Raw genomic sequence first — 21,604 nt, 5'->3', positions numbered from 1 at the left:
AGGAGGCCATTTGGCCCATGGAGTCTGCACTGACACAATCCCACCCAGGCCCCACTCCCACAACCCCACATATTTACCCTGGTAATCCTCAGGACAATTTTAGCATGGCCAATCAACCTAACCCGCACATCTTTGGACTACATCAGTACATGGGAGAGAAGGAAAGGAGAGGGTGCTGAATATGATGGGGAGGGGAAGGTAGGATCAGGCTATTGAGTTGGATGATCAGCCATGAAAATGAATGGTGGAGCAGGCTCGAAGGGCTGAATGGCCTTCTGCTTCTATTTTCTGTTTTTATGATCAGGAGCGCACTGCCTGAAAACTGTGGTGAAAGGGGAATTGGACAAGTATTTGAGAAGGCAAAAGTTGCAGGGCTGTGGGCGAAAGCTGGGGGAAGTGAGACTAATTGGATAACTCATTCAAAGAGCTTGCAGAGACACAATGGACCGAATGGCCTCCTGCATTCCATGCTTGTACAATTCCCTGATCAATTTATCAGCACTTCATTCAGACCTGAGGGAGCTGGCCGAAAAAAGTTTTTAATTTATATTTTTGAGATCTATTTTACATTATTTAATTGTTCGTCTTTTGTTTTGGGATTTTTTTTTTTGTAGATACCAATAGAAGTAGCTGGCCTTGCATCGTGTACCCCTGGATTTTCCGAAGATATTTACAACGCAGTGGTTTCGAGGAGCATTCACGAAGGGCAGCCCCTTTTAAATGGTAAATTGTCATTTCATTTATTACTTGTTTCTTTTTGCCAAGTACAGTTGTTAAATTAGACTGGAAACCAAGCAAGAGTTTCCAGGAGTTGGGAAGCACGGGAGCATCGAACTAAAGCAAATGCAAGTATCTCTGTTGGAAAGCTGTCTTTTTAATGAGATGCCGGCGTTGGACTGGGGTAAACACAGAAGTTTAACAACACCAGGTTAAAGTCCAACAGGTTTATTTGGAATGGCATTTGCTACCAAATAAACCTGCTGGACTTTAACCTGGTGGTGTTAAACTTCTTGCTGTTTTTAATAAGATGCAGGGGATGAAGGAATTGAGCTGGACCTTTGGAAATTCTTTTTTGGATGTATAGTTTATGATGTTATTTTAAACCACTGAAGCACTTGACTTCTGCCCAGAAGCTTCCAGGCTGTCTCTGGTTTGAACTCTGCCTTGCTTTTGATACTTCCTTGGCCCTGGAAGCTACATTAGTGAAAGGACTTTGAAGAGGGGGAGGAGGGGGGGGAGAGCAAGCTGGGCTGTTCTAAACAGATTGTTCTCCTCGTGTGTGAGATGAACGTTTCTGTTATCGGAATGCCATCGTTATAAAGAAGTATTACAGGATGTGAGCGGATACTTAGTTTCATCTGACATCTTTTAAAGTCGTTTTTGGTTCCTTGTGTCCTTTTACTGCAACGTTTTGAGGAACAGCAGCAAAAAAAAAATGATTTAAGTCATTCATTTTGGATTGCAAGATGGGCTTCAGTTCAGTAGAGACTAAGAGTGGAGATAGAATTGAATCCCTACAGTGCAGCAGGCCATTCGGCCCATCTGCACCAACACTCTGACAGTGTTTTGCACAGGCCCTCTTCCCCCAACCTATCCCATAACCCCATACATTTACCATGGCTGTTCCAGCTAATCTAGAACATAGAACTGTACAGCACAGAACAGGCCCTTCGGCCCACGATGTTGTGCCGAGCTTTATCTGAAACCAAGATCAAGCTATCCCACTCCCTATCATCCTGGTGTGCTCCATGTGCCTATCCAATAACCGCTTAAATGTTCCGAAAGTGTCTGACTCCACTATCACTGCAGGCAGTCCATTCCACACCCCAACCACGCTCTGCGTAAAGAACCTACCTCTGATATCCTTCCTATATCTCCCACCATGAACCCTATAGTTATGCCCCCTTGTAATAGCTCCATCCACCCGAGGAAATAGTCTTTGAACATTCACTCTATCTATCCCCTTCATCATTTTATAAACCTCTATTAAGTCTCCCCTCAGCCTCCTCCGCTCCAGAGCGAACAGCCCTAGCTCCCTCAACCTTTCCTCATAAGACCTACCCTCCAAACCAGGCAGCATCCTGGTAAATCTCCTCTGCACTCTTTCCAGCGCTTCCACATCCTTCTTATAGTGAGATGACCAGAACTGCACACAATATTCCAAATGTGGTCTCACTAAGGTCCTGTACAGTTGCAGCATAACCCCATGGCTCTTAAACTCCAACCCCCTGTTAATAAAAGCTAACACACTATAGGCCGCCTTCACCGCTCTATCCACTTGAGTCGCAACCTTTAGAGATCTGTGGATATGGACCCCAAGATCTCTGTTCCTCCACAGTCTTCAGAACCCTACCTTTGACCCTGTAATCCACATTTAAATTAGTCCTACCAAAATGAATCACCTCGCATTTATCAGGGTTAAACTCCATTTGCCATCTTTCAGCCCAGCTTTGCATCCTATCTATGCCTACAACAGCCCTCCACCTCATCCACTACTCCACCAATCTTGGTGTCATCAGCAAATTTACTGATCCACCCTTCAGCCCCCTCCTCTAAGTCATTAATAAAAATCACAGAGCAGAGGACCAAGCACTGATCCTTGTGGCACTCCGCTAGCAACCTGCCTCCAGTCCAAAAATTTTCCATCCGCCACCACCCTCTGTCTTCAATCAGATAGAAGTTTAACAACACCAGGTTAAAGTCCAACAGGTTTATTTGGTAGCAAAAGCCACACAAGCTTTCGAGGCTCTGAGCCCCTTCTTCAGGTGAGTGGGAATTCTGTTCACAAACAGAACTTATAAGACACAGACTCAATTTACATGAATAATGGTTGGAATGCGAATACTTACAACTAATCCAGTCTTTAAGAAACAAAACAATGGGAGTGGAGAGAGCATCAAGACAGGCTAAAAAGATTGGTACATTGGGGAAACTATGCAGACGCTGCGACAACGGATGAATGAACACCGCTCGACAATCACCAGGCAAGACTGTTCTCTTCCTGTTGGGGAGCACTTCAGCGGTCACGGGCATTCGGCCTCTGATATTCGGGTAAGCGTTCTCCAAGGCGGCCTTCGCGACACACGACAGCGCAGAGTCGCGGAGCAGAAACTGATAGCCAGGTTCCGCACACACAAGGACGGCCTCAACCGGGATATTGGGTTTATGTCACACTATTTCACATAAATATTTCTGCTTTTTTCCTCCTGAGTCTTTATCATGCGATCCTAGAATCAGAATTTATGTCACACTATTTGTAACTCCCACAGTTGCGTGGACCTGCAGAGTTTCACTGGCTGTCTTGTCTGGAGACAATACACATCTTTTTAGCCTGTCTTGATGCTCTCTCCACTCCCGTTGTTTTGTTTCTTAAAGACTGGATTAGTTGTAAGTATTCGCATTCCAACCATTATTCATGTAAATTGAGTCTGTGTCTTATAAGTTCTGTTTGTGAACAGAATTCCCACTCACCTGAAGAAGGGGCTCAGAGCCTCGAAAGCTTGTGTGGCTTTTGCTACCAAATAAACCTGTTGGACTTTAACCTGGTGTTGTTAAACTTCTTACTGTGTTTACGATGTGGAGATGCCGGCGTTGGACTGGGGTAAACACAGTAAGAAGTTTAACAACAGATACACAAGGCAAACACACCCGGCCGTCCCATCGTATCGGGCAATGGGACCCTGTGCGTGACCCCAGTCCAACGCCGGCATCTCCACATCATTCAATCAGATAGCCAGTTACCTATCCAGTCGGCCAACTTTCCCTCTATCCCACACCTCCTTTCATCATAAGCCGACCATGGGGGACCTTATCAAACGCCTTACTAAAATCCATGTATATGACATCAACTGCCCTACCTTCATCAACACACTTAGTTACCACCTCAAAAAATTCAATCAAATTTGTGATGCACGACTTGCCCTTCACGAATCCGTGCTGACTATCCCGGATTAATCCGCATCTTTCTAAATGGTCGTAAATCCCATCCCTAAGGACCTTTTCCATCAATTTACCAACCACCGAAGTAAGACTAACCGGTCTATAATTACCAGGGTAATTTCTATTCCCTTTCTTAAATAGAGGAACCACATTCGCCACTCTCCAGTCCTCTGGCACCATCCCCGTGGACAGTGAGGACCCAAAGATCAAAGCCAAAGGCTCTGCAATCTCATCCCTTGCCTCCCAATGAATCCTAGGATACATTTCATCAGGCCCAGGGGACTTGGCGACCTTCAGTTTATTCAAAACTGCCAGTACATCCTCCCTCCGAACAACTATTTCCTCCAGCCTATTAGCCTGTAACACCTTCTCTTCCTCAAAAACATGGCCCCTCTCCTTGGTGAACACTGAAGAAAAGTATTCATTCATCACCTCGCCTATCTCTACTGACTCCATACACAAGTTCCCACAACTGTCCTTGACTGGCCCTAACCTCGCCCGGTCATTCTTTTATTCCTCACATAAGAGTAAAAAGCCTTGGGGTTTTCCTTGATCTGACCCGCCAAGGACATCTCATGTCCCCTCCTAGCTCTCCTATGCCCCTTTTTCAGCTCATTCCTTGCTAACTTGTAACCCTCAATCAAGCCATCTGAACGTTGTTTCCTCATCCCTACATAAACTTCCCTCTTCCTTTTCACAAGACATTCCACCTCTTTCGTGAACCATGGTTCCCTCACTCGGCCATTTCCTCCCTGCCTGACAGGGACATACCTATCAAGGACACCCAGTATTTGTTCCTTGAAAAAGTGCCACTTTTCATTAGTGCCTTTCCCTGACAGTTTCTGTTCCCATCTTATGCCCCCTAATTCTTGCCTAATCGCATCATAATTACCTCTCCCCCAATTGTAAACCTTGCCCTGCCGTACGGCCCTATCCCCCTCCATTGCAATAACAAAAGACACCGGAACCTACACGGAATAGAATCTCTACAGTGCAGAAGGAGGCCATTCGGCTCACCAAACCTGCACTGACAACAATTCCACCCAGTCCCTGTCCCTGTAACCCATATATATATATACCCTAGCTAGTCCCCCTGACACTAAGGGACAACTTAGCATGGCCAATCCACCTAACCTGCACGCCTTGTGGATTGTGGGAGGAAACCGGAGCAACCGGAGGAAACCCACGCAGACTCGCACAGACAGTGATCCGAGGCTGGAATCGAACCTGGGTCCCTGGTGCTGTGTGCTAACCAGCGTGGCATGGTGCTTGCCCTGATGACGAAAGTGGCGTTTAATAGAGTACTCAAAATCAGGAGTAGGTTTAATTTAAATTGAAAGCCCGCCGCTGTTTGCACTGGCAGGACCTTCAGTAATGAGACAAACACGTGTCTTAAGGTAATTTGCAAAGACAAAAAAGTGAAGCAAGAGTAGCAGTGATGACCTGAAAGGGCAGTGAAGCAGATTCAAATGGAGCTTTCAAAGGGAACTTGGATAAATACTTGAAAAGCAAATGGTTGCGGGACCTTGGGGAAAAGGAGTGAGGCTAATTGGATACCTGCGCTTTGTTCTGTGTTGCTGATGTTTGAGCCGACCACTCTTATTTGCACACCAGAGAAGGATCTTAATGGGAATGCCATCAGTTCAGTTGATTGCGTGCCATCAGCCTTGTGACTAATTTGCAATTTCTAAACGTGTGGAGTGGGGGGGGCGACAACAAAGAAAAGTACAGCAGGAACAGGCCCTTCGGCCCTCCAAGCCCGTGCCGATCATGATGCCCTAACTAAACTAAAAAAAAACCTTCTGCCCTTACTCAGTCTGTATCCCTCTATTCGCTCCCCATTCATGCACCCAACCAGATGCCTCTTAAATGTTACTAATGTGCCTGCTTCCACCACCTCCTCTGGCAGCGCGTTCCAGGCACCCACCACTCTCTCTGGAAAAACTTGCCCTGCACATCTTCCTTAAACTTTCCCCCTCTCACCTTGAACCAACATCCCCTTGTAATTGAAACTTCCACCCTGGGGGGAAAAGCCTCTGACTATCCACCCTGTCTATGCCCCTCATAATTTTATAGACCTCTTATCAGGTCTTCCCTCAGCCTCCGTCTTTCCAGTGAAAACAATCCTAGTTTATTCAACCTCTCCTCGTAGCCAACACCCTCGAGACCCGGCAACATCTCGGTGAACCTTCTAATCGATAGGGAACTTGCAAGAAATCTTCATCTCTCCAACCAGAATGTGGAACGCGTGTCCACTGGGAATGGTGAGATGCATTTACAGGGGAAGCGAGATAAACATGGTGGGGGATGGGGGAGAAGGGAATAGAAGGCTATACTGACGGTGTGCAATGTGGAAACCCAGGAGGAGGTTTGAGAGAAGTATAAACACCAGCCTGGACTGACTGCTGCTGGGCTCTGTGTCGAGGAACATAGAAATGCATCCATTCCAGCAATCGGGCATCTTCACTATTGAGTTACAAGGTCGAAAGGAGATTCAGAAATTAAGTGTATTGACCCTGGGAGGTGTGGCACACCACCAGATTGCAAAGCAAATGGCCAAATAAAAGAACTGGGTCTGTTGAGCAATGCAAACATCCACTGTGATTGAGAAGATTACTGATATTGTGTCAGGATTCATTTAGAATTCAAGGTCTCACCCAAGACAAATTGGGCGATGGTTTTGAACGAGCTTGATACTGACACTGGGATCTGAAATTCCTCAATTTAATTGAAATCATAGAATCTCTACAGTGCAGAAGGAGACCATTCAGCCCATCGAGCCTGCACTGACGACAATCCCACCCAAGCCCTATCCATGTAACCTCACACATTTACCCTAGCTAGTCTCCCTGACACTAAGAGGCAATTTAGCATGACCAATCCACCTAACCTGCACATCTTCGGACTGTGGGAGGAAACCGGAGCACCCGGAGGAAACCCACACAAACATGGGGAGAATGTACAGACTCCGCACAGACAGTGACCCAAGACCAGAATTGAACCCTGGTCCCTGGCGCTGTGAGGCAGCAGTGCTAACCACTGTGGCGCCCCCATCTTTCCATCGTAAAAACAGAAAGTGCTGGAAAACTCAGCCGGTCTGGCAGCATCTGTGGAGATGGAAACAAAGTTAACGTTTTGTGTCCAATACAACGCCATAGAACTGGGGAAGGATCACATGGACTTGAAACATTAACTGTTTCTCTCTCCACAGACTCTGCCACCCAGCTGAGATTTTCCAGCATTTTCCCTTTTTATTTCAGATTTCCGCCATCCGCAGCATTTTGCTTTTATTAGAGTACTGTGTTTTGGAGTTCTGTTCAGAGAACAGGGCAGAATCTTAGCAAGATTTACTAAGATGCTACTGGGACTTGATGGTTTGTGTTACAAGGAGAGGCTGGATAGACTGGGACTTTTTCCCTGGAGCATAGGGGGCTGAGGGGTGATCTTATAGAGGTCTACAAAATAATGAGGGGCATAGATCAGCTAGATAGTCAACATCTTTTCCCAAAGGCAGGGGAGTCTAAAACTAGAGGGCATAGGTTTAAGGTGAGAGGGGAGAGATACAAAAGGGTCCAGAGGGGCAATTATTTCACAAGAGGGTGGTGAGTGTCTGGAACAAGCTGCCAGAGGTAGTAGTAGAGGCAGGTACAATTTTGTCTTTTTAAAAAGCATTTAGACAGTTACATGGGTAAGATGGGTACAGAGGGATATGGGCCAAACATGGGCAATTGGGATTAGCTTAGTGGTTTTTAAAAAAAAAGCGGCATGGACATTTTGGACTGAAGGCTGTTTCCATGCTGTAAACCTCTATGACTCTAAGGTGACATTTGCGCTATTTTACTGGTTTGTGTCTCGTTTTTAAGTAGTCTTTTAATACTCTTCTGTGCCAAGTCTGGGTTCTTGCCTTGGTTTATACAGTGATGTGATATTAGGGTTGGTGCTCTGTGCTGGTCCAATATTGGAATGAAACTGTTAATTATCACCCCCTTCTGAATGCCATTGTGATCTTTTGTAAAATTGAAGGGGCTAGTATTCTCATAGAATCATTGTAGCATAGAATGAGGCCATTCGGCCCTGTGTCAGCAGAGTGTTCCCCTTTGAATTAGTTTTTTAAAAAGTAGCCTGTATTCCATAGGAGCTATTCTCTCTGTGCTCAAGAATAAACCTTTCAGATAAAGGTGGGAAGGATGTTCTATCATGGTCTTGTCTTCAGCTGTTGTGGGATCCTCTCCCTAAACCCTCCACCTCTCTCTAGATCCCTACTGCTTTGATCAAGCCTCAGGTAACCTGCCCTAATACCTCCTGATGTGGCTGGGTGTTCCATTAGGGTGGCGCAATGTTTAGCACTGCTGCTTCACAACTCCAGGGACCTGGGTTCGATTCCCAGCTTGGGTCACTGTCTGTGTGGAGTCTGCACGTTCTGTGTGGGTTTCCTCCGGGTGCTCTGGTTTCCTCCCACAGTCCAAAGAGATGTGGGTTAGGTTGATTGGCCATACTAAATTGCCCCTTGGTGTCCCAGGGTGTGTAGGTTAGAGGAATTAGCGGAGTAAATATGTGGGGTTGAGGGAATAGAGCCTGGGTGGGATCGTTGTCGGTGCAGACTCGATGGGCCGAATGGCCTCCTTCTGCACTGTAGGGATTCTGTGAACCTTACAGTATAAAGGCAGCCATTCGGTCCAGTGAGTCTGCAATGATTCCCTGAAAGAACATCTTGCCCATGACCCTCACGTTTCCCATGGCCAATCTACCGAACCTGCACATCTTTGGAGTGTGGGAGGAAACCGGAGCACCCTGAGGAAACCCACACAGACACGGGGAGAACGTGCAAACTCCACACAGACAGTGACCCAAGCTGGGAATCGAATCTGGGGCCCTGGCGCTGTGAGGCAGCAGTGCTAACCACTGTGCCACCATGTTTGATAATGCTGTTTGGCGTAGTGCCTAGTGATATGTTCCTAGCGAACTGTTTTATTAAGTACAATACCTTGAACGCAAATAGGCTCACAAGGCTGACCTGTGTAGGTTGATTTTTAAACTTCAGCTGAATGCAAGACTTTTTTCTTTAAAAGCCAGATAATAGAAATAGTCTTTCCGATGAATCATGCATACAAATGTGTTCTGACTTTAGCTATGCACACAGCAGCTGCCTAGCCACTATTTCAAAGCCTCCACATTAAAGATTGGTCATTCATTAATCAGTGTTGCCTTTAAACACTGACCGGCCCAGATGAAAAGTGGTAATCGTGAGAGATAAGGTACCATGCAGCAAATGCTTGAGTGAGGTAGAGGAATTTAAATTGGACAATAAAGGTATTTAATTTTGACTTAATGTGGTTCCAGAGCTTCTGTTCTCCACAAGGCAAAGTAATTAATCCTTAGTACAATGTTGGCAGAAAAATATATTAATTTGGACTGCATCTATTGTGGTTAAATTGGTTTCAGAATGCAAGTATCTAAAGTTGAAGCGCTGAATGGCTGTTCTGATGTACATGGTTGTAGATTCCTTGTTTTGTCAAATAAGGGCGGCACAGTGATTAGCACTGCTGCCTCACGGCACTAGGGACCCGGGTTTGATTCCCGGCTTGGGTCACAGTCTGTGTCGAGTCTGCACATTCTCCCTGTGTCTGCGTGGGTTTCCTCCCACAGTCCAAAGATGTGCGGGTTAGGTGCATTGGCCGTGCTAAAGTTCTCCTTAGTGTCAGGGGGATTAATAGGGTAAATATGTGGGTTATGGGAATAGGGTCTGGGTGGGATTATGGTTGGTGCATACCTGGGCTGGATGGTCTCCTTCTGTGTCCCAAGCTGTGAGTGATTTCATCATCGTCTGATTGAAGAGTTTGATGTGAGACGGTTGGCATGGACACCCGCAGTTCACGTTGGTGTGGTTGGTCCTTGGGGAATCTTCAATAGCTGTGCCACCAGAGTCATAGAGGTTTACAGCATGGAAACAGGCCCTTCGGCCCAACTTGTCCATGCCACCCAGTTTTTACCACTAAGCTCATCCCAATTGCCCGCGTTTGGCCCATATCCCTCTATACTCATCTTACTCATGTAACTGTCTAAATGCTTTTAAAAGACAGAATTGAACCCACCTTTGATCTGCCTCTGGCAGCTTGTTCCAGACACTCACCACCCTTTGGGCTTCCCTCACATAGATGATCCTCAACTGTTGAATCAAATTTCAGTGCTTGCCTCTGTATGGATGGTCAGACCCGACTGCTTTCCCAAGAAACCGGGCGTGGTCTGCGTGCAGACATTTGCCAGCCTTGTTTTGTTTTGTTTTTTCTGGGATGTCCCTGGATTGGTACTGACCACTTTGATGTTTTTTGCCCCTGCGACAATTGTTCTTGGAAGATCTGCTTGGGCATTCTGGAATCATTACCGAACGGGAGGTAAACTCTGTCGCGTTAAAGCTTCTTCCGCTCAAATCTGCGGCAGGGCAGCGAGAACTTGTATTTATGTAGCGCCTTTAACATAACGCTCATGGCGCTTCAACAGAAATATTATAAAATAGTATATTACACCTCTTGAGACACGGTGGTATTAGACCAAGCAAGCAAAGGCTTGGTCAAAGAACTAGGTTTTAAAGAGTGCTTTCAAGGAACAACTTGAGGCAGAGGATCATAGAATCCCTACAGTGCAGAAGGAGGCCATTGAGCCCATCGGGTCTCACCGACCACAATCCCACCCAGGCCCTATTCCTGTAACCCCACATATTTACCCTGCTAATCCCCCTGACACTAGGGGGAATTAAGCATGGCCAACCATCCTAACCTGCACATCTCTGGAGTGTGGGAGGAAACCGGAGCACCTGGAGGAAAGCCACGCAGACACTGGGAGAACGTGCAGACTCCACATAGATGAGGACCCAAGGCTGGAATTGAACCCAGGTCCCTGGCGCTGTGAGGCAGCAGTGCTAACCACTGTGCCACCGTGCCGTGGAATCCCGGACCTTGAGGCCCAAGCAGCCCAAGGCACAAGTGCTAACAGTGGAGGTGAAATTGGGGATGCTCGAGAGGGACAGCTTTGGAGGAGCATAGATATCTTGGAGGCTTTTGGGCTGGAGGAGGTTACAGAGATAGGGAGGGTTGGAGAGGTTGCAGAGATGGGGAGGGTTGTCGGGGCTGGAGGAGGTTGCGGAGATGGGGAGGGTTGTCGGGGCTGGAGGAGGTTGCAGAGATGGGGAGGGTTGTCGGGGCTGTAGGAGGTTGCAGAGATGGGGAGGGTTGTCGGGGCTGGAGGAGGTTGCAGAGATGGAGAAGGTTGTCGGGGCTGGAGGAGGTTGCTGAGACGGGGAAGGTTGTCGGGGCTGGAGGAGGTTGCAGAGATGGGGAGAGGCAAGAGTAATTTGAAAATGAGGATGAGAATTAAAAAATCCAAGGTTGGTAGTGAGCCCAGGGATGATGGGTGAATAGGAAGTACCCGACTTAAGACACGGGCAGCAGAGTTTTGAATGGTCTCCAGTTTATGAAGATGTGGGAGATAAATCAGGAGTGTGTTAGAATTGGTCAAGTCTGGAGATAACACGGGCATGGCGAGGGTTTCTGCAGGCGATGGGATGAGTCGGGCAATGTTATCTATGTAGAAATGGGCAGTTTTTGTGAGGGGGCAAATGTGGATATACAAACAGATAAATTGGGGGCAGGAGTAGGCCACTCAGCCCCTCTAGCCTGCTCTGCCTGCCATAAGATTACGGTTGATATGATTGTAAATTCAACCTCACATTCCTGCCTGTCCCCATAATCTTTCACCCCCTTGTTTATCAAGAATCTATCTCGCTCTGCCTTAGAAATATTCAAAACCTCTACTTCTTTGTGGAAAAGAGATCCAGTGACCCTCCACCCACTGAGAGAAAACTCTCCTCACCTCCATCTTGAATGAGTGACCTCTTATTTTTAAACAGTGACCCCTAGTTCTAGATTCCCCCACAAGAGGAAACATCCTCTCCACGTCCACCCTGTCAACACCCCTCAGGATTTTATGTTTCAGTCAAGTTGCCTCCCACTCTTCTAAACTCCAGTGGTTACAATCCCATCTGGTCCAACCTTTCCGCATAAGACAACCCGCCCGTTCCTGGTCAGTCTGGTAAACCTCCTGCGAACGTCTTCCAATGCACACACATTGTTCCTGAAATAAGAAGACCAATACTGTACAGAGTTCTCCAGATTGGGGCCGGAATTCTCTGATCTCGTACGCCCCACCACCGCTGCCAGCGAGAACGGAGAATTTGGCGCCCAACCAAATCTCCCGTTACAGCAGAGGGACTGGAGAATCCCAGCCACGGGCGAGGTCAGAGTCCCAGCCATGATTTCACCAGTGTTCAGTACAGCTGAAGCGTAACGTCCCTACTTTTGTAATCAATCCCGCCCCCCCCCCAGCTTTCCTAGTGACTTGCTGTACCTGTGTACACTGATTCATGCACCCAGATCCTTCTGAATCCGAGCTCTGCAATCTCGAACCATTTAAATAATAAGCTTTTAAATTTTCCCTGCCAACATGGACAATTGCATATTTTCCCACAAGGCATTCCACGTGCTCCCACTCACTTGACCTGTTTATGCCCCTTTGTAGCCTCCTCATGTCTTTGCAACTTACTTTTCCACCTATCTTCATGTCATCAGCAAATTTAGCAACCAGTCGCTTCATCCGAGTTATTAATATAAATGGGAAAGAATTGAGGCCCCAGCACTGATCCCTGTGGCATACCACATCCTGCCAACCAGAAAAAGACCCATTTATGTCAACTCTGTTTAAGAACATAAGAACTAGGAGCAGGAGTAGGCCATCTGGCCCCTCGAGCCTGCTCCGCCATTCAATAAGATCATGGCTGATCTTTTCGTGGACTCAGCTCCACTTACCCGCCTGCTCCCCATAACCCTTAATTCCTTTACTGTTCAAAAATGTATCTATCCTTGCCTTAAAACTGTTTGCTGTTAGCCAGCCAATCTTCAATCCATGCCAATGCGTTAACCTCCGCAATGAGTTATTATTTCATTCAGGGCGGCACGGTAGCACAGTGGTTAGCACTGCTGCTTCACAGCTCCAGGGACCTGGGTTCGATTCCCGGCTTGGGTCACTGTCTGTGTGGAGTCTGCACATTCTCCTCGTGTCTGCGTGGGTTTCCTCTGGGTGCTCCGGTTTCCTCCCACAGTCCAAAGATGTGCGGGTTAGGTTGATTGGCCATGCTAAAATTGCCCCTTAGTGTCCTGGGATCCGTAAATTAGAGGGATTAGCGGGTAAAATATGTAGGGATATGGGGGTAGGGCCTGGGTGGGATTGTGGTCGGTGCAGACTCGATGGGCCGAATGGCCTCTTTCTGTACTGTAGGGTTTCTATGATTTCCCTGTGGTGGCAGTTTTGACACTCGGCAGTGAGGGTTCTCTTCAATTCCCGATTGGATTTATCAAGGATCTCCCCGCTATTCACGGCTCCCGTCCTAGTCAGAAGTGAGAAAGAACATCTTTTCCCACATCCGCTGACTCAGATATGAACATGAATAGAAATGTAACCCATGCCAGTCTTGGCTGAAGCCTTTTTAAGTTGAAGGTGGACAACAGGAAAAAGTCAGAACCATCATGATTCACTCTTGCCGCGACTGCTATCAGGGTTAAAAGTTCAAACATCTCTCCTGGATGTTTCAGAGTTACCATTTTAAAAGCTTATTATAATGCAGCTGAAAATAGTGCCTTTAATTATGCCAGAGAATGCAGATGTGCATGTTCGTCTTCCTGTGGCTTTGTGGGCAGTATCCCTGCCTTTTGTGTCAGAAGGTTGCGGCTTCAAGTCCCACTCCAGAGGCATGGCCACAGAAACCCAGATGAACTCCCTCTGCTGCAGTACTGAGGGAGTCAGAAGTGCCGTCTTTTGGGATGATGAGAAACATTAAATTTCTGCCCAGCTTGAATGGGCATTGTGGACTGCAGCAGTTCAAGAAGGCAGCTCACCACCACCTTCTGGAGGGAAATTAGGATGGGTAACAAACTCTGGCCAGCCAGCGACGCCCATGTCCCACGAATTTAAAAAAAAAGTCACTATTCACAGAAGAGCAGGGGATCTCCCTCATGTCCTGCTTATATTTACTCTTCCACTGTTATCACTTCATAGAATCCCAACAGTGCCGAAGGAGGCCATTCGGCCCATCGAGTCTACACTGACTCTCTGACAGAGCATCTTTACCCAGGCTCTAACCCCATAATCCCACATATTTACCCCACCAATCCCCCTAATTTATACAAGTTGGGGCACTTGAGGGGCAATTTAGCATGGCAAATCCAGTTAACCTGCACGTCTTTGGAGTGTGGGAGGAAACTGGAGCATCCGGAGGAAAGCCACGCAGACATGGGAGGAACATGCAGACTCCGCACAGTCCACCCGAAGCTGGAATCGAACGTGGGTCCCTGTCGCTGTGAGGCAGCGGTGCTAACCACTGAGCAGATTTATAAAAACGATTATTTGCTCGTTCTTGCGGGACTTTGCTGTGCTGAGTAGTGATCGGATAGAGGGGTCTTTTTAAACTTGGACTTTTTTTATTAATTCGTGGGACATGGGCGTCGCTGGCTGGCCAGCGTGTACGTGCTGTGGGTTGACCCACGATGCCATTAGGGAGGGAATTCCAGCAGGTTGACCCAGCGACTGTGAAGGAACGGCGATAAATTTCCAAGTCAGGATGGTGACTGGAGGGGAACTTGCAGGTGGTGGTGTTCCCATGTATCTGCTGCCCTTGTCCTTCTAGATGGAAGTGGTCATGGGTTTGGAAGGTGCTGCCTAAAGATCTTTGGTGAATTGCTGGATGTGGGGAAGGTGTCTTCACTCGTGGGTGGGAATCTAAAGCCGGAAGCCATGAATACCGGGATGGTCCTTGACGCGCCCATTAGGGAACTATGGAGAAACCTCACTGCCTTGAGAGCATGAAGCAGGGTGATTGAGGCAAAATAAAATGCCTCAATGTGGTTAAATGGGAGAATCGTAGAACCCCTACAGTGCAGAAGGAGGCCATTCGGCCCATCAGGTCTGCACCGACAGCAGTCCCACCCAGGCCCTATCCCTGTACTCAGGCCCTATCCCTGTAACCCCACATTTACCCAGCTAATCCCTCTAACCTACTCATCCCAGGACACTAAGGGGCAAGTTAGCATGGCCAATGCACCTAACCCGCACATCTTTGGACTGTGGGAGGAAACCAGAGCACCCGGAGGAAACCCACGCAGACACGGGGAGAATGTGCAAACTCCACACTGACAGTGACCCAAGTCGGCAAATAAACCCAGGTCCCTGGAGCTGTGGGGCAGCAGTGTTAACCACTGTGTCACTGTGCTGCCCCAGCTTAAGGGAGGCTAGCTTAACATAGATGGGGGGGGGGGGGAAGAGCTGGAAGGATATGTTGATAAACTCCCCGCTCCTCTTCACATGAAGCACGAACACTGGTGTGGATATGTTTTACTGAATGGCTCGCTCCAATGATTGGCTGATTCCTACATTATAACAGCAATTTTATCTCACAAACCAAGTGGCTATAAAGCGCTCCAGGATGTTGTGAAAGGAACTATAGAAATGCAAGGTTATTTTCTAATGTCTTGAGGAGGAAGAAAGCTCTCTTGGTGATCGTGGCCACTGTAGAGGGTGTATTTTTGCTGGAAGTGTCACGGTGGTTTCTGGCTCTTGCTGAAGATGGAGTTTAACACTGGAGTGCTACGTTTAGGCATGGGTTTAAGTTAAGAGGGGAAAGGATTAATGGGAACCTGAGGAGGAACTTTTTTTACACAGAGGGTGGTACGTGTGTGGAATGAGCTGCCGGAGGAAGTGGTTGAGGCAGGGACATTGACAACATTTAAAAGGCATCTGGACAGATACATGGATAGGAAAGGTTTAGAGGGATATGGGCCAACTGCAGGCAAATGGGGTTAACTTAGATGGGCTTTTTGGTCAGAATGGACCAGTTTGGGTTGAAGGGCCTGTCTCCCTGCTGTAGATTCTGAGTGGAAAAGGATACCTGGTGCATTTTTGGGTGGACACCATATTGACTCTTCCTCACATACCAATACTCCTGGAATGATGGGTCCGTGGATTACTGATCTCAACAAGAGATTCAGACAAACAAGGTCCTTCTGGAGCTGCTGATGATGTGTTGGTTCTCAGGATGAGTCAATGCTTTTATGATGAGTTGATGAACGGAGAGGTTCAAACCATTCGTAATCACTGGAACAGGTTGTGTCTGTCTCTAAGCAGAGCGTTGACTTGATTGAACCCTATAAAGTTACCAAGGGGTTGGATGGGGTCGCCATTGGGAAGATGTTTTTGCTTGTGGGGGAAACCTGAGCAAGGGGGCAATAAGGCTACAGGGAGATGTGTTGCTGTGGCAACACGCACCTTTCCATTGTAGTCTGGAGTTCTGGATAGTGATGGTTGAGACTCCAAAGTTCTGTCCATCACCATCGCTGAATTCTGCCCATCGCTCCCACTCTTGCATTTCAACACACACCAGTGGCAGTATGATAGTCATTTAAATCCAATCGGGAATTCAGGATAAACTTCTTTATCTAGTGAGTGGAATTCGCTACTTCATGGAATGAGTCGAAGTGAATAGTAGGAGGAGGTTTTTTAATTAGTAATGGGATGAAAAGTTATGGGGAGCAGGAAGGAAGGTGGAGATGAGGCCAAGATGAGATCAGCTGGGAGCTATAGATTGAGGGGTACGGCCAGGGTGAATAGGGAGCAGCTGTTCCTCTTGGTTGAGAGGCCACTCACGAGGGGGCATAGACTTAGATTTGATTTTTTTTATTGTCACATGTATTAGTATACAGAGAAAAGTATTGTTTCTTGCGCGCTATACAGAAAAAGCATACCGTTCATAGAGAAGAAAAGGAGAGAGTGCAGAATGTAGTGTAACAGTCATAGCTAGGGTGTAGAGAAAGATCAAATTCGTGTGAGGTAGGTCCATTCAAAAGTCTGATAGCAGCAGGAAGAAGCTGTTCTTAAGTCGATTGGTAGGTGACCTCAGACTTTTATCTTTTTCTTGACGGAAGAAGGTGGAAGAGAGAATGTCCGGGAGAATGGGGTCCTTAATTATGCTGGCTGCTTTTCCGAGGCAGCGGGAAGTGTAGACAGAGTCAATGGATGGGAGGCTGGTTTGAGTGATGGATTGGGCTATATTCACAACTTTTTGTAGTTCCTTGTGGTCTTGGACAGAGCAGGAGCCATACCAAGCTGTGATACAACCAGAAAGAATGCTTTCTATGGTGCATCTGTAAAGGTTGATGAGAATTGTAGCTGACATGCCAAATTTCCTTAGTCTTCTGAGAAAGTAGAGGCATAGAGTAGGGTAAGGGACAGGAGATTGAGGGGATTTGAGAAAAAACCTTTTCATCCAGAGTGTGGTGGGAATCTGGAATGCACTGCCTGGGAAGGGAGCGGAGGTCGAAAACCTTACAACATTTAAAAAATATTTGGATGAGCAACGTGGAAGATGGGATTAGTGCAATTTTAGTGGTAGTTATTGTTGGTGCAGACTTGATGGGCCGAAGGGCCTTTTCTGTGCTGTATTATTCTAAAACTCCATGATTTGTTCTATACCTTTTTGGAACTGAGGTGAGGAGAAATGTTTTCACCCAGAGGGTGGTGAATGTGTGGAATTCACTACCACAGAAAGTAATTGAGGCCAAAATGTTGACTGATTTCAAGAAATTAGATATAACTCTTGGGGCTAAAGTGGTCAAGGGATATGGGAGGAAGAGGGGATCAGGATATTGAATTTGATGATCCGAATGAATGGTGTAGTAGGCTGGAAGGGTCGAATGGCCTTCTCCTGCTTCTAGTTTCTATGAATGATGGAGCAGACTCGAGGGGCTGAATGACCTACTCCTGCTCCTAGTTCTTGCGTTCTTAGTACTGATACATTTAAAGGGAAGCTGGATAAATGCACGAGGGAGATAGAAATAGGTTTGGGGGTAGGGGTGGAGAGGCAGGATGTAGAAATAGGTTTGGGGGTAGGGGTGGAGAGGCAGGGATGAAATAAAGTTGGGGAGAGTGTGGGATGTGGCGGGGGGGGGGAATGCTGGCATGGAGCATGAACACTAGAGCAGACACGTTGGGCTGAATGTCCTGTTGCCGACCTTTCTGTGTAGAACGCGTGAGTTTGCTCCGCTGCTCCAAGTGATTAGTTGTAATTGTGGAATAGTTTCCTTCACGAAAATGTGCAATTAATTTTTGTACTGGAATGAAAGCGATTAAGGAATTTATTTTTTTCCTAATCTCCATAGTTTGTGTAACAATTATTTTCAGAGATGCCACAATTAAAGAACAAAGTGCTTCAAAACGTCACCAGATGCTGGACCTTGTTTAGTTAGGATTTGAATAGCTCTGTCAAAGAGCGGGTACAGATATGATGGGCTGAATGGTCTCCTTCAGCATTCTTCATTCTGCGATTCCAGAGAATTGAATTGAATTTAAAAAAATCTACTGATGACCATTGTCGATTGTTGGAAAAATCCACCTGGTTCACTAATGTCCTTTACGGAAATAAATCTGCTGTCCTTACCCGGTCTGGCCTACATGTGACTCCAGAGCCACAGCAATGTGGTTGACTTTTAACTGCCTTAATTAGGGTAACAAATGCTGGCCCAGCCAGCGACACCCACCTCCCATGAAAAAAGGTTTACCCTGTAGGTACAGCAAGTGATTAGAAAGGGAAATTGAATGTTGGTGTTTGTTGTTCTTTTAAAAAGTTTTATTTATTAGTGTCACAAGTAGGCTTACACTAACACTGCAACGAAGTTACTGTTAAAATCCCCAGGCAGAGTGGTTAGCACTGCTGCCTCACAGCGCCAGGGACCCGGGTTCGATTCCCGGCTTGGGTCACTGTCTGTGGAGTCTACACATTCCCCCCGTGTCTGCGTGGGTTTCCTCCAGGTGCTGCGGTTTCCTCCCACAGTCCAAAAGACGTGCTGGTTAGGGTGCATTGACCATGCTAAATTCTCCCTCTGTGTACCTGAGCGAACAGGCGCCGCAGTGTGGTGACTAGGGGATTTTCACAGTAACTTCATTGCAGTGTTAATGTAAGCCTACTTGTGACAGTAATAAATAAACTTTAATTTGGGAAGTATTTTTGTACACTAATAGCTGGTGGCGAGTTGAGGTCAGAATCCATTTGAATTGCACTTTGCTGTTCTGTCTTAGGAAATTTTATTTATTTGTTTGTGTCACAAGTATGCTTACATTAACATGGCAATAGAGTTGCTGGGAAAATCCCCAAGGACTTTTGCTAATTTAAGGATTTAAGCTATTGTTTGCTTTTCAAGTTGCTGTTAAAATACCCATGCAGACATGGGGAGAACGTGCAGACTCCTCACAGTGACCCAAGCCGGGAATCGAACCCATGTCCCTGGCGCTGTGAGGCAGCAGTGCCAGCCACTGTGTCACCGTGCTGCCCCGGGTCCCTGGCACTGTGAGGCAGCAGTGCCAGCCACTGTGCTGTCCCGGGTCCCTGGCGCTGTGAGGCAGCAGCGCTAACTACTGTGCCACCGGGCCGCCCCTGAAAAAGAAATTTGAATTTCTCGTGAAAAAGTAGTTTGAATTTCAAGCCCGGGATTGCTATGAAAGGTAGCAGCCTCACTAAGCAAAAGGCATCCCGAGAGAGAGGGCCGTAGATGCATCAGGCACAAACTTAATGTAGGTGCAAAGAACTGTACAGGAAAGAAGATGAGTGGAATTGATTTGGGCCACAATGTGATGCCTGCAGTAAGCAAAATGGCTCAAAATAACCTGACAATCTTGAGCAATATCTGTACTTGGGAATTAATCACCAGGCAGAGTGATGATTAATGTGTGTCTGTTGCCCGAAACCCTTTATCGTTGATGTGAGCGAGCGCGTGTGTGTGTGTGTGTGTGTTTGTAGAGGAAGTGGTGCGATGGTGGCTTTCGACTCTCCCCGGTTGAGGTTTTGTTGACCCGAAACCTTCCGATCTAATTCCGCAGCTTCGATTTACTGACAACCTGTGTTTGTAAAGGAAAGGTGTAATATTTGAACAGTACTGTTTTACTGTAGTGTGTGTATGTGTGTCTGGTTAATCAATATATCCACAGTCTTTGTTTGGGGCTGATCGATGCAATGTAATGAAGTCTCTTCACCCCCCCCACCCCCCAATTCAGATACAAACGGGGCTGCGATTAAACTGCAATAAATTTGATTGGAGCTGTTTTGCTTGTGTTTTTCCAAACTCCCCCCTCTCTTTGTTCCCCTCTCTCTCTCTCTCTGCTTATCCTACAGATCATTCCAAATTAAACGCTGCTAATGCAGTCAGATGCTGCTGTTTTTTTTGTTTGAAAGTCACCTATTTTGGAGATTTGCCCTTGCGGAGCAGTGGGAACGGCAGTGATTGGGTATCCCAGTGAGAGCGAGGGCGAGAGAGATGTACTGCAGTCTTTTGTCTGTGCTCGACAGAATGTGAAGCTGTTCAGGGAATGTGTTTTCTCAGCACTACCCCCCCCCCCCCCCCCCCCCCCCCCTCCCCTTCCTCCCCACCTGTATCTATGGAACAACTAGCCTGGAATGCAACGCTTGATAAGAGTGTCCACATTCTGAAAGGTTTGTTTGTCTGTAACTGTTATCACGGCCTTGAGAAGGGTTGCTAAGTTTGCAGTCAGAGGTGGCTGTGGTGTGCCATTAGAATGATGCATAGAATCCTACAGTGCAGAAAGAGGCCATTCGGCCCATCGAGTCTGCACCGACCACAATCCCACCCAGGCCCTATCTCCATCACCCCATGCATCTACCCTAGCTAGTCCCCCTAACACGAAGGGGCAATTTAACATGGCCAATCCACCTAACCTGCACATCTTTGGAGTGTGGGAGGAAACCGGGGCACCCAGAGGAAACCCATGCAGACACGGGGAGAACATGCAAACTCCACACAGACAGTGACCCAAGAAAGAAACTATACTTTTCACTGTATCCCAATACATGTGACAATAATAAATCAAATCAGTGACCCAAGCCAGGAATCGAATCCGGATCCCTGGCACTGTGAGGCCACAGTGCTAACCTCTATGCCGCCCTGTTCTATGTACGGTATGCTTTGTATAGTGTGCAAGAAACAATACTTTTCACTGTATCCCAATACATGTGACAATAATAGATCAACTATCATGATCTTGTTGAATGGCAGAGCAGACCTGATGGGTCGAATGGCCTACTTCTCCTACATCTTATAGTCTTGGCTGCAGGGAGCACAATCCCAGCTTCCCCCACCTCCCCATGTAACTGAGTAGAATATTTGTGTACAATTACACCGGCGGGTGAGGTGGTAAACACGCAGGAACCCTCAGGACTGTTTCATGTGTGATTATCTTTTCCGAATTGGATGAGTAGTGTTAGCATTTCCAGAGGAATCTCCACGGAATTTCTACGTGTTCCCGACTCCCAATTAGCCATTAGCCCGTTAACTGGAATGTACCACAGTCATCGCAAGCCGTCTTGACAACAGTGCCTACGCCGAGTGCAAATTAACACACACACATCTGCCCGTGAGAAGGTTTTATTCCCCTCCCCCATCGCACTTTTCAGGGGTTGGACGGGACTGAAAGAGGGGGTCAGGGTGTTGTAGATTCGTTGTGGTCAGGGAAGTTCTGGCCCTCTGCAGTAAGCTGTCTTCTCCCCCCCCCCCCCCCCCCC

General features: G+C 47.2%; 1 protein-coding gene across 1 annotated transcript in view; it reads left to right on the top strand.

Moving 5' to 3' along the window:
• Positions 1-619: 619 nt before the first annotated feature.
• The window catches only part of LOC144495535 (cadherin-2-like), a 225,137-nt gene continuing 204,152 nt past the window's right edge, over positions 620-21,604 (top strand). Inside the window, exon 1 of the mRNA XM_078215605.1 lies at positions 620-723. The gene's annotated coding sequence lies outside the window, so the exon portion shown is untranslated. The remainder of the gene's footprint in view (positions 724-21,604) is intronic.

The sequence above is a fragment of the Mustelus asterias genome, chromosome 7 (genome assembly GCF_964213995.1).
Source record: "Mustelus asterias chromosome 7, sMusAst1.hap1.1, whole genome shotgun sequence".
NCBI classification, from domain to species: Eukaryota; Metazoa; Chordata; class Chondrichthyes; order Carcharhiniformes; family Triakidae; genus Mustelus; species Mustelus asterias.
This window is presented reverse-complemented; position numbering and strand designations above follow the sequence as displayed.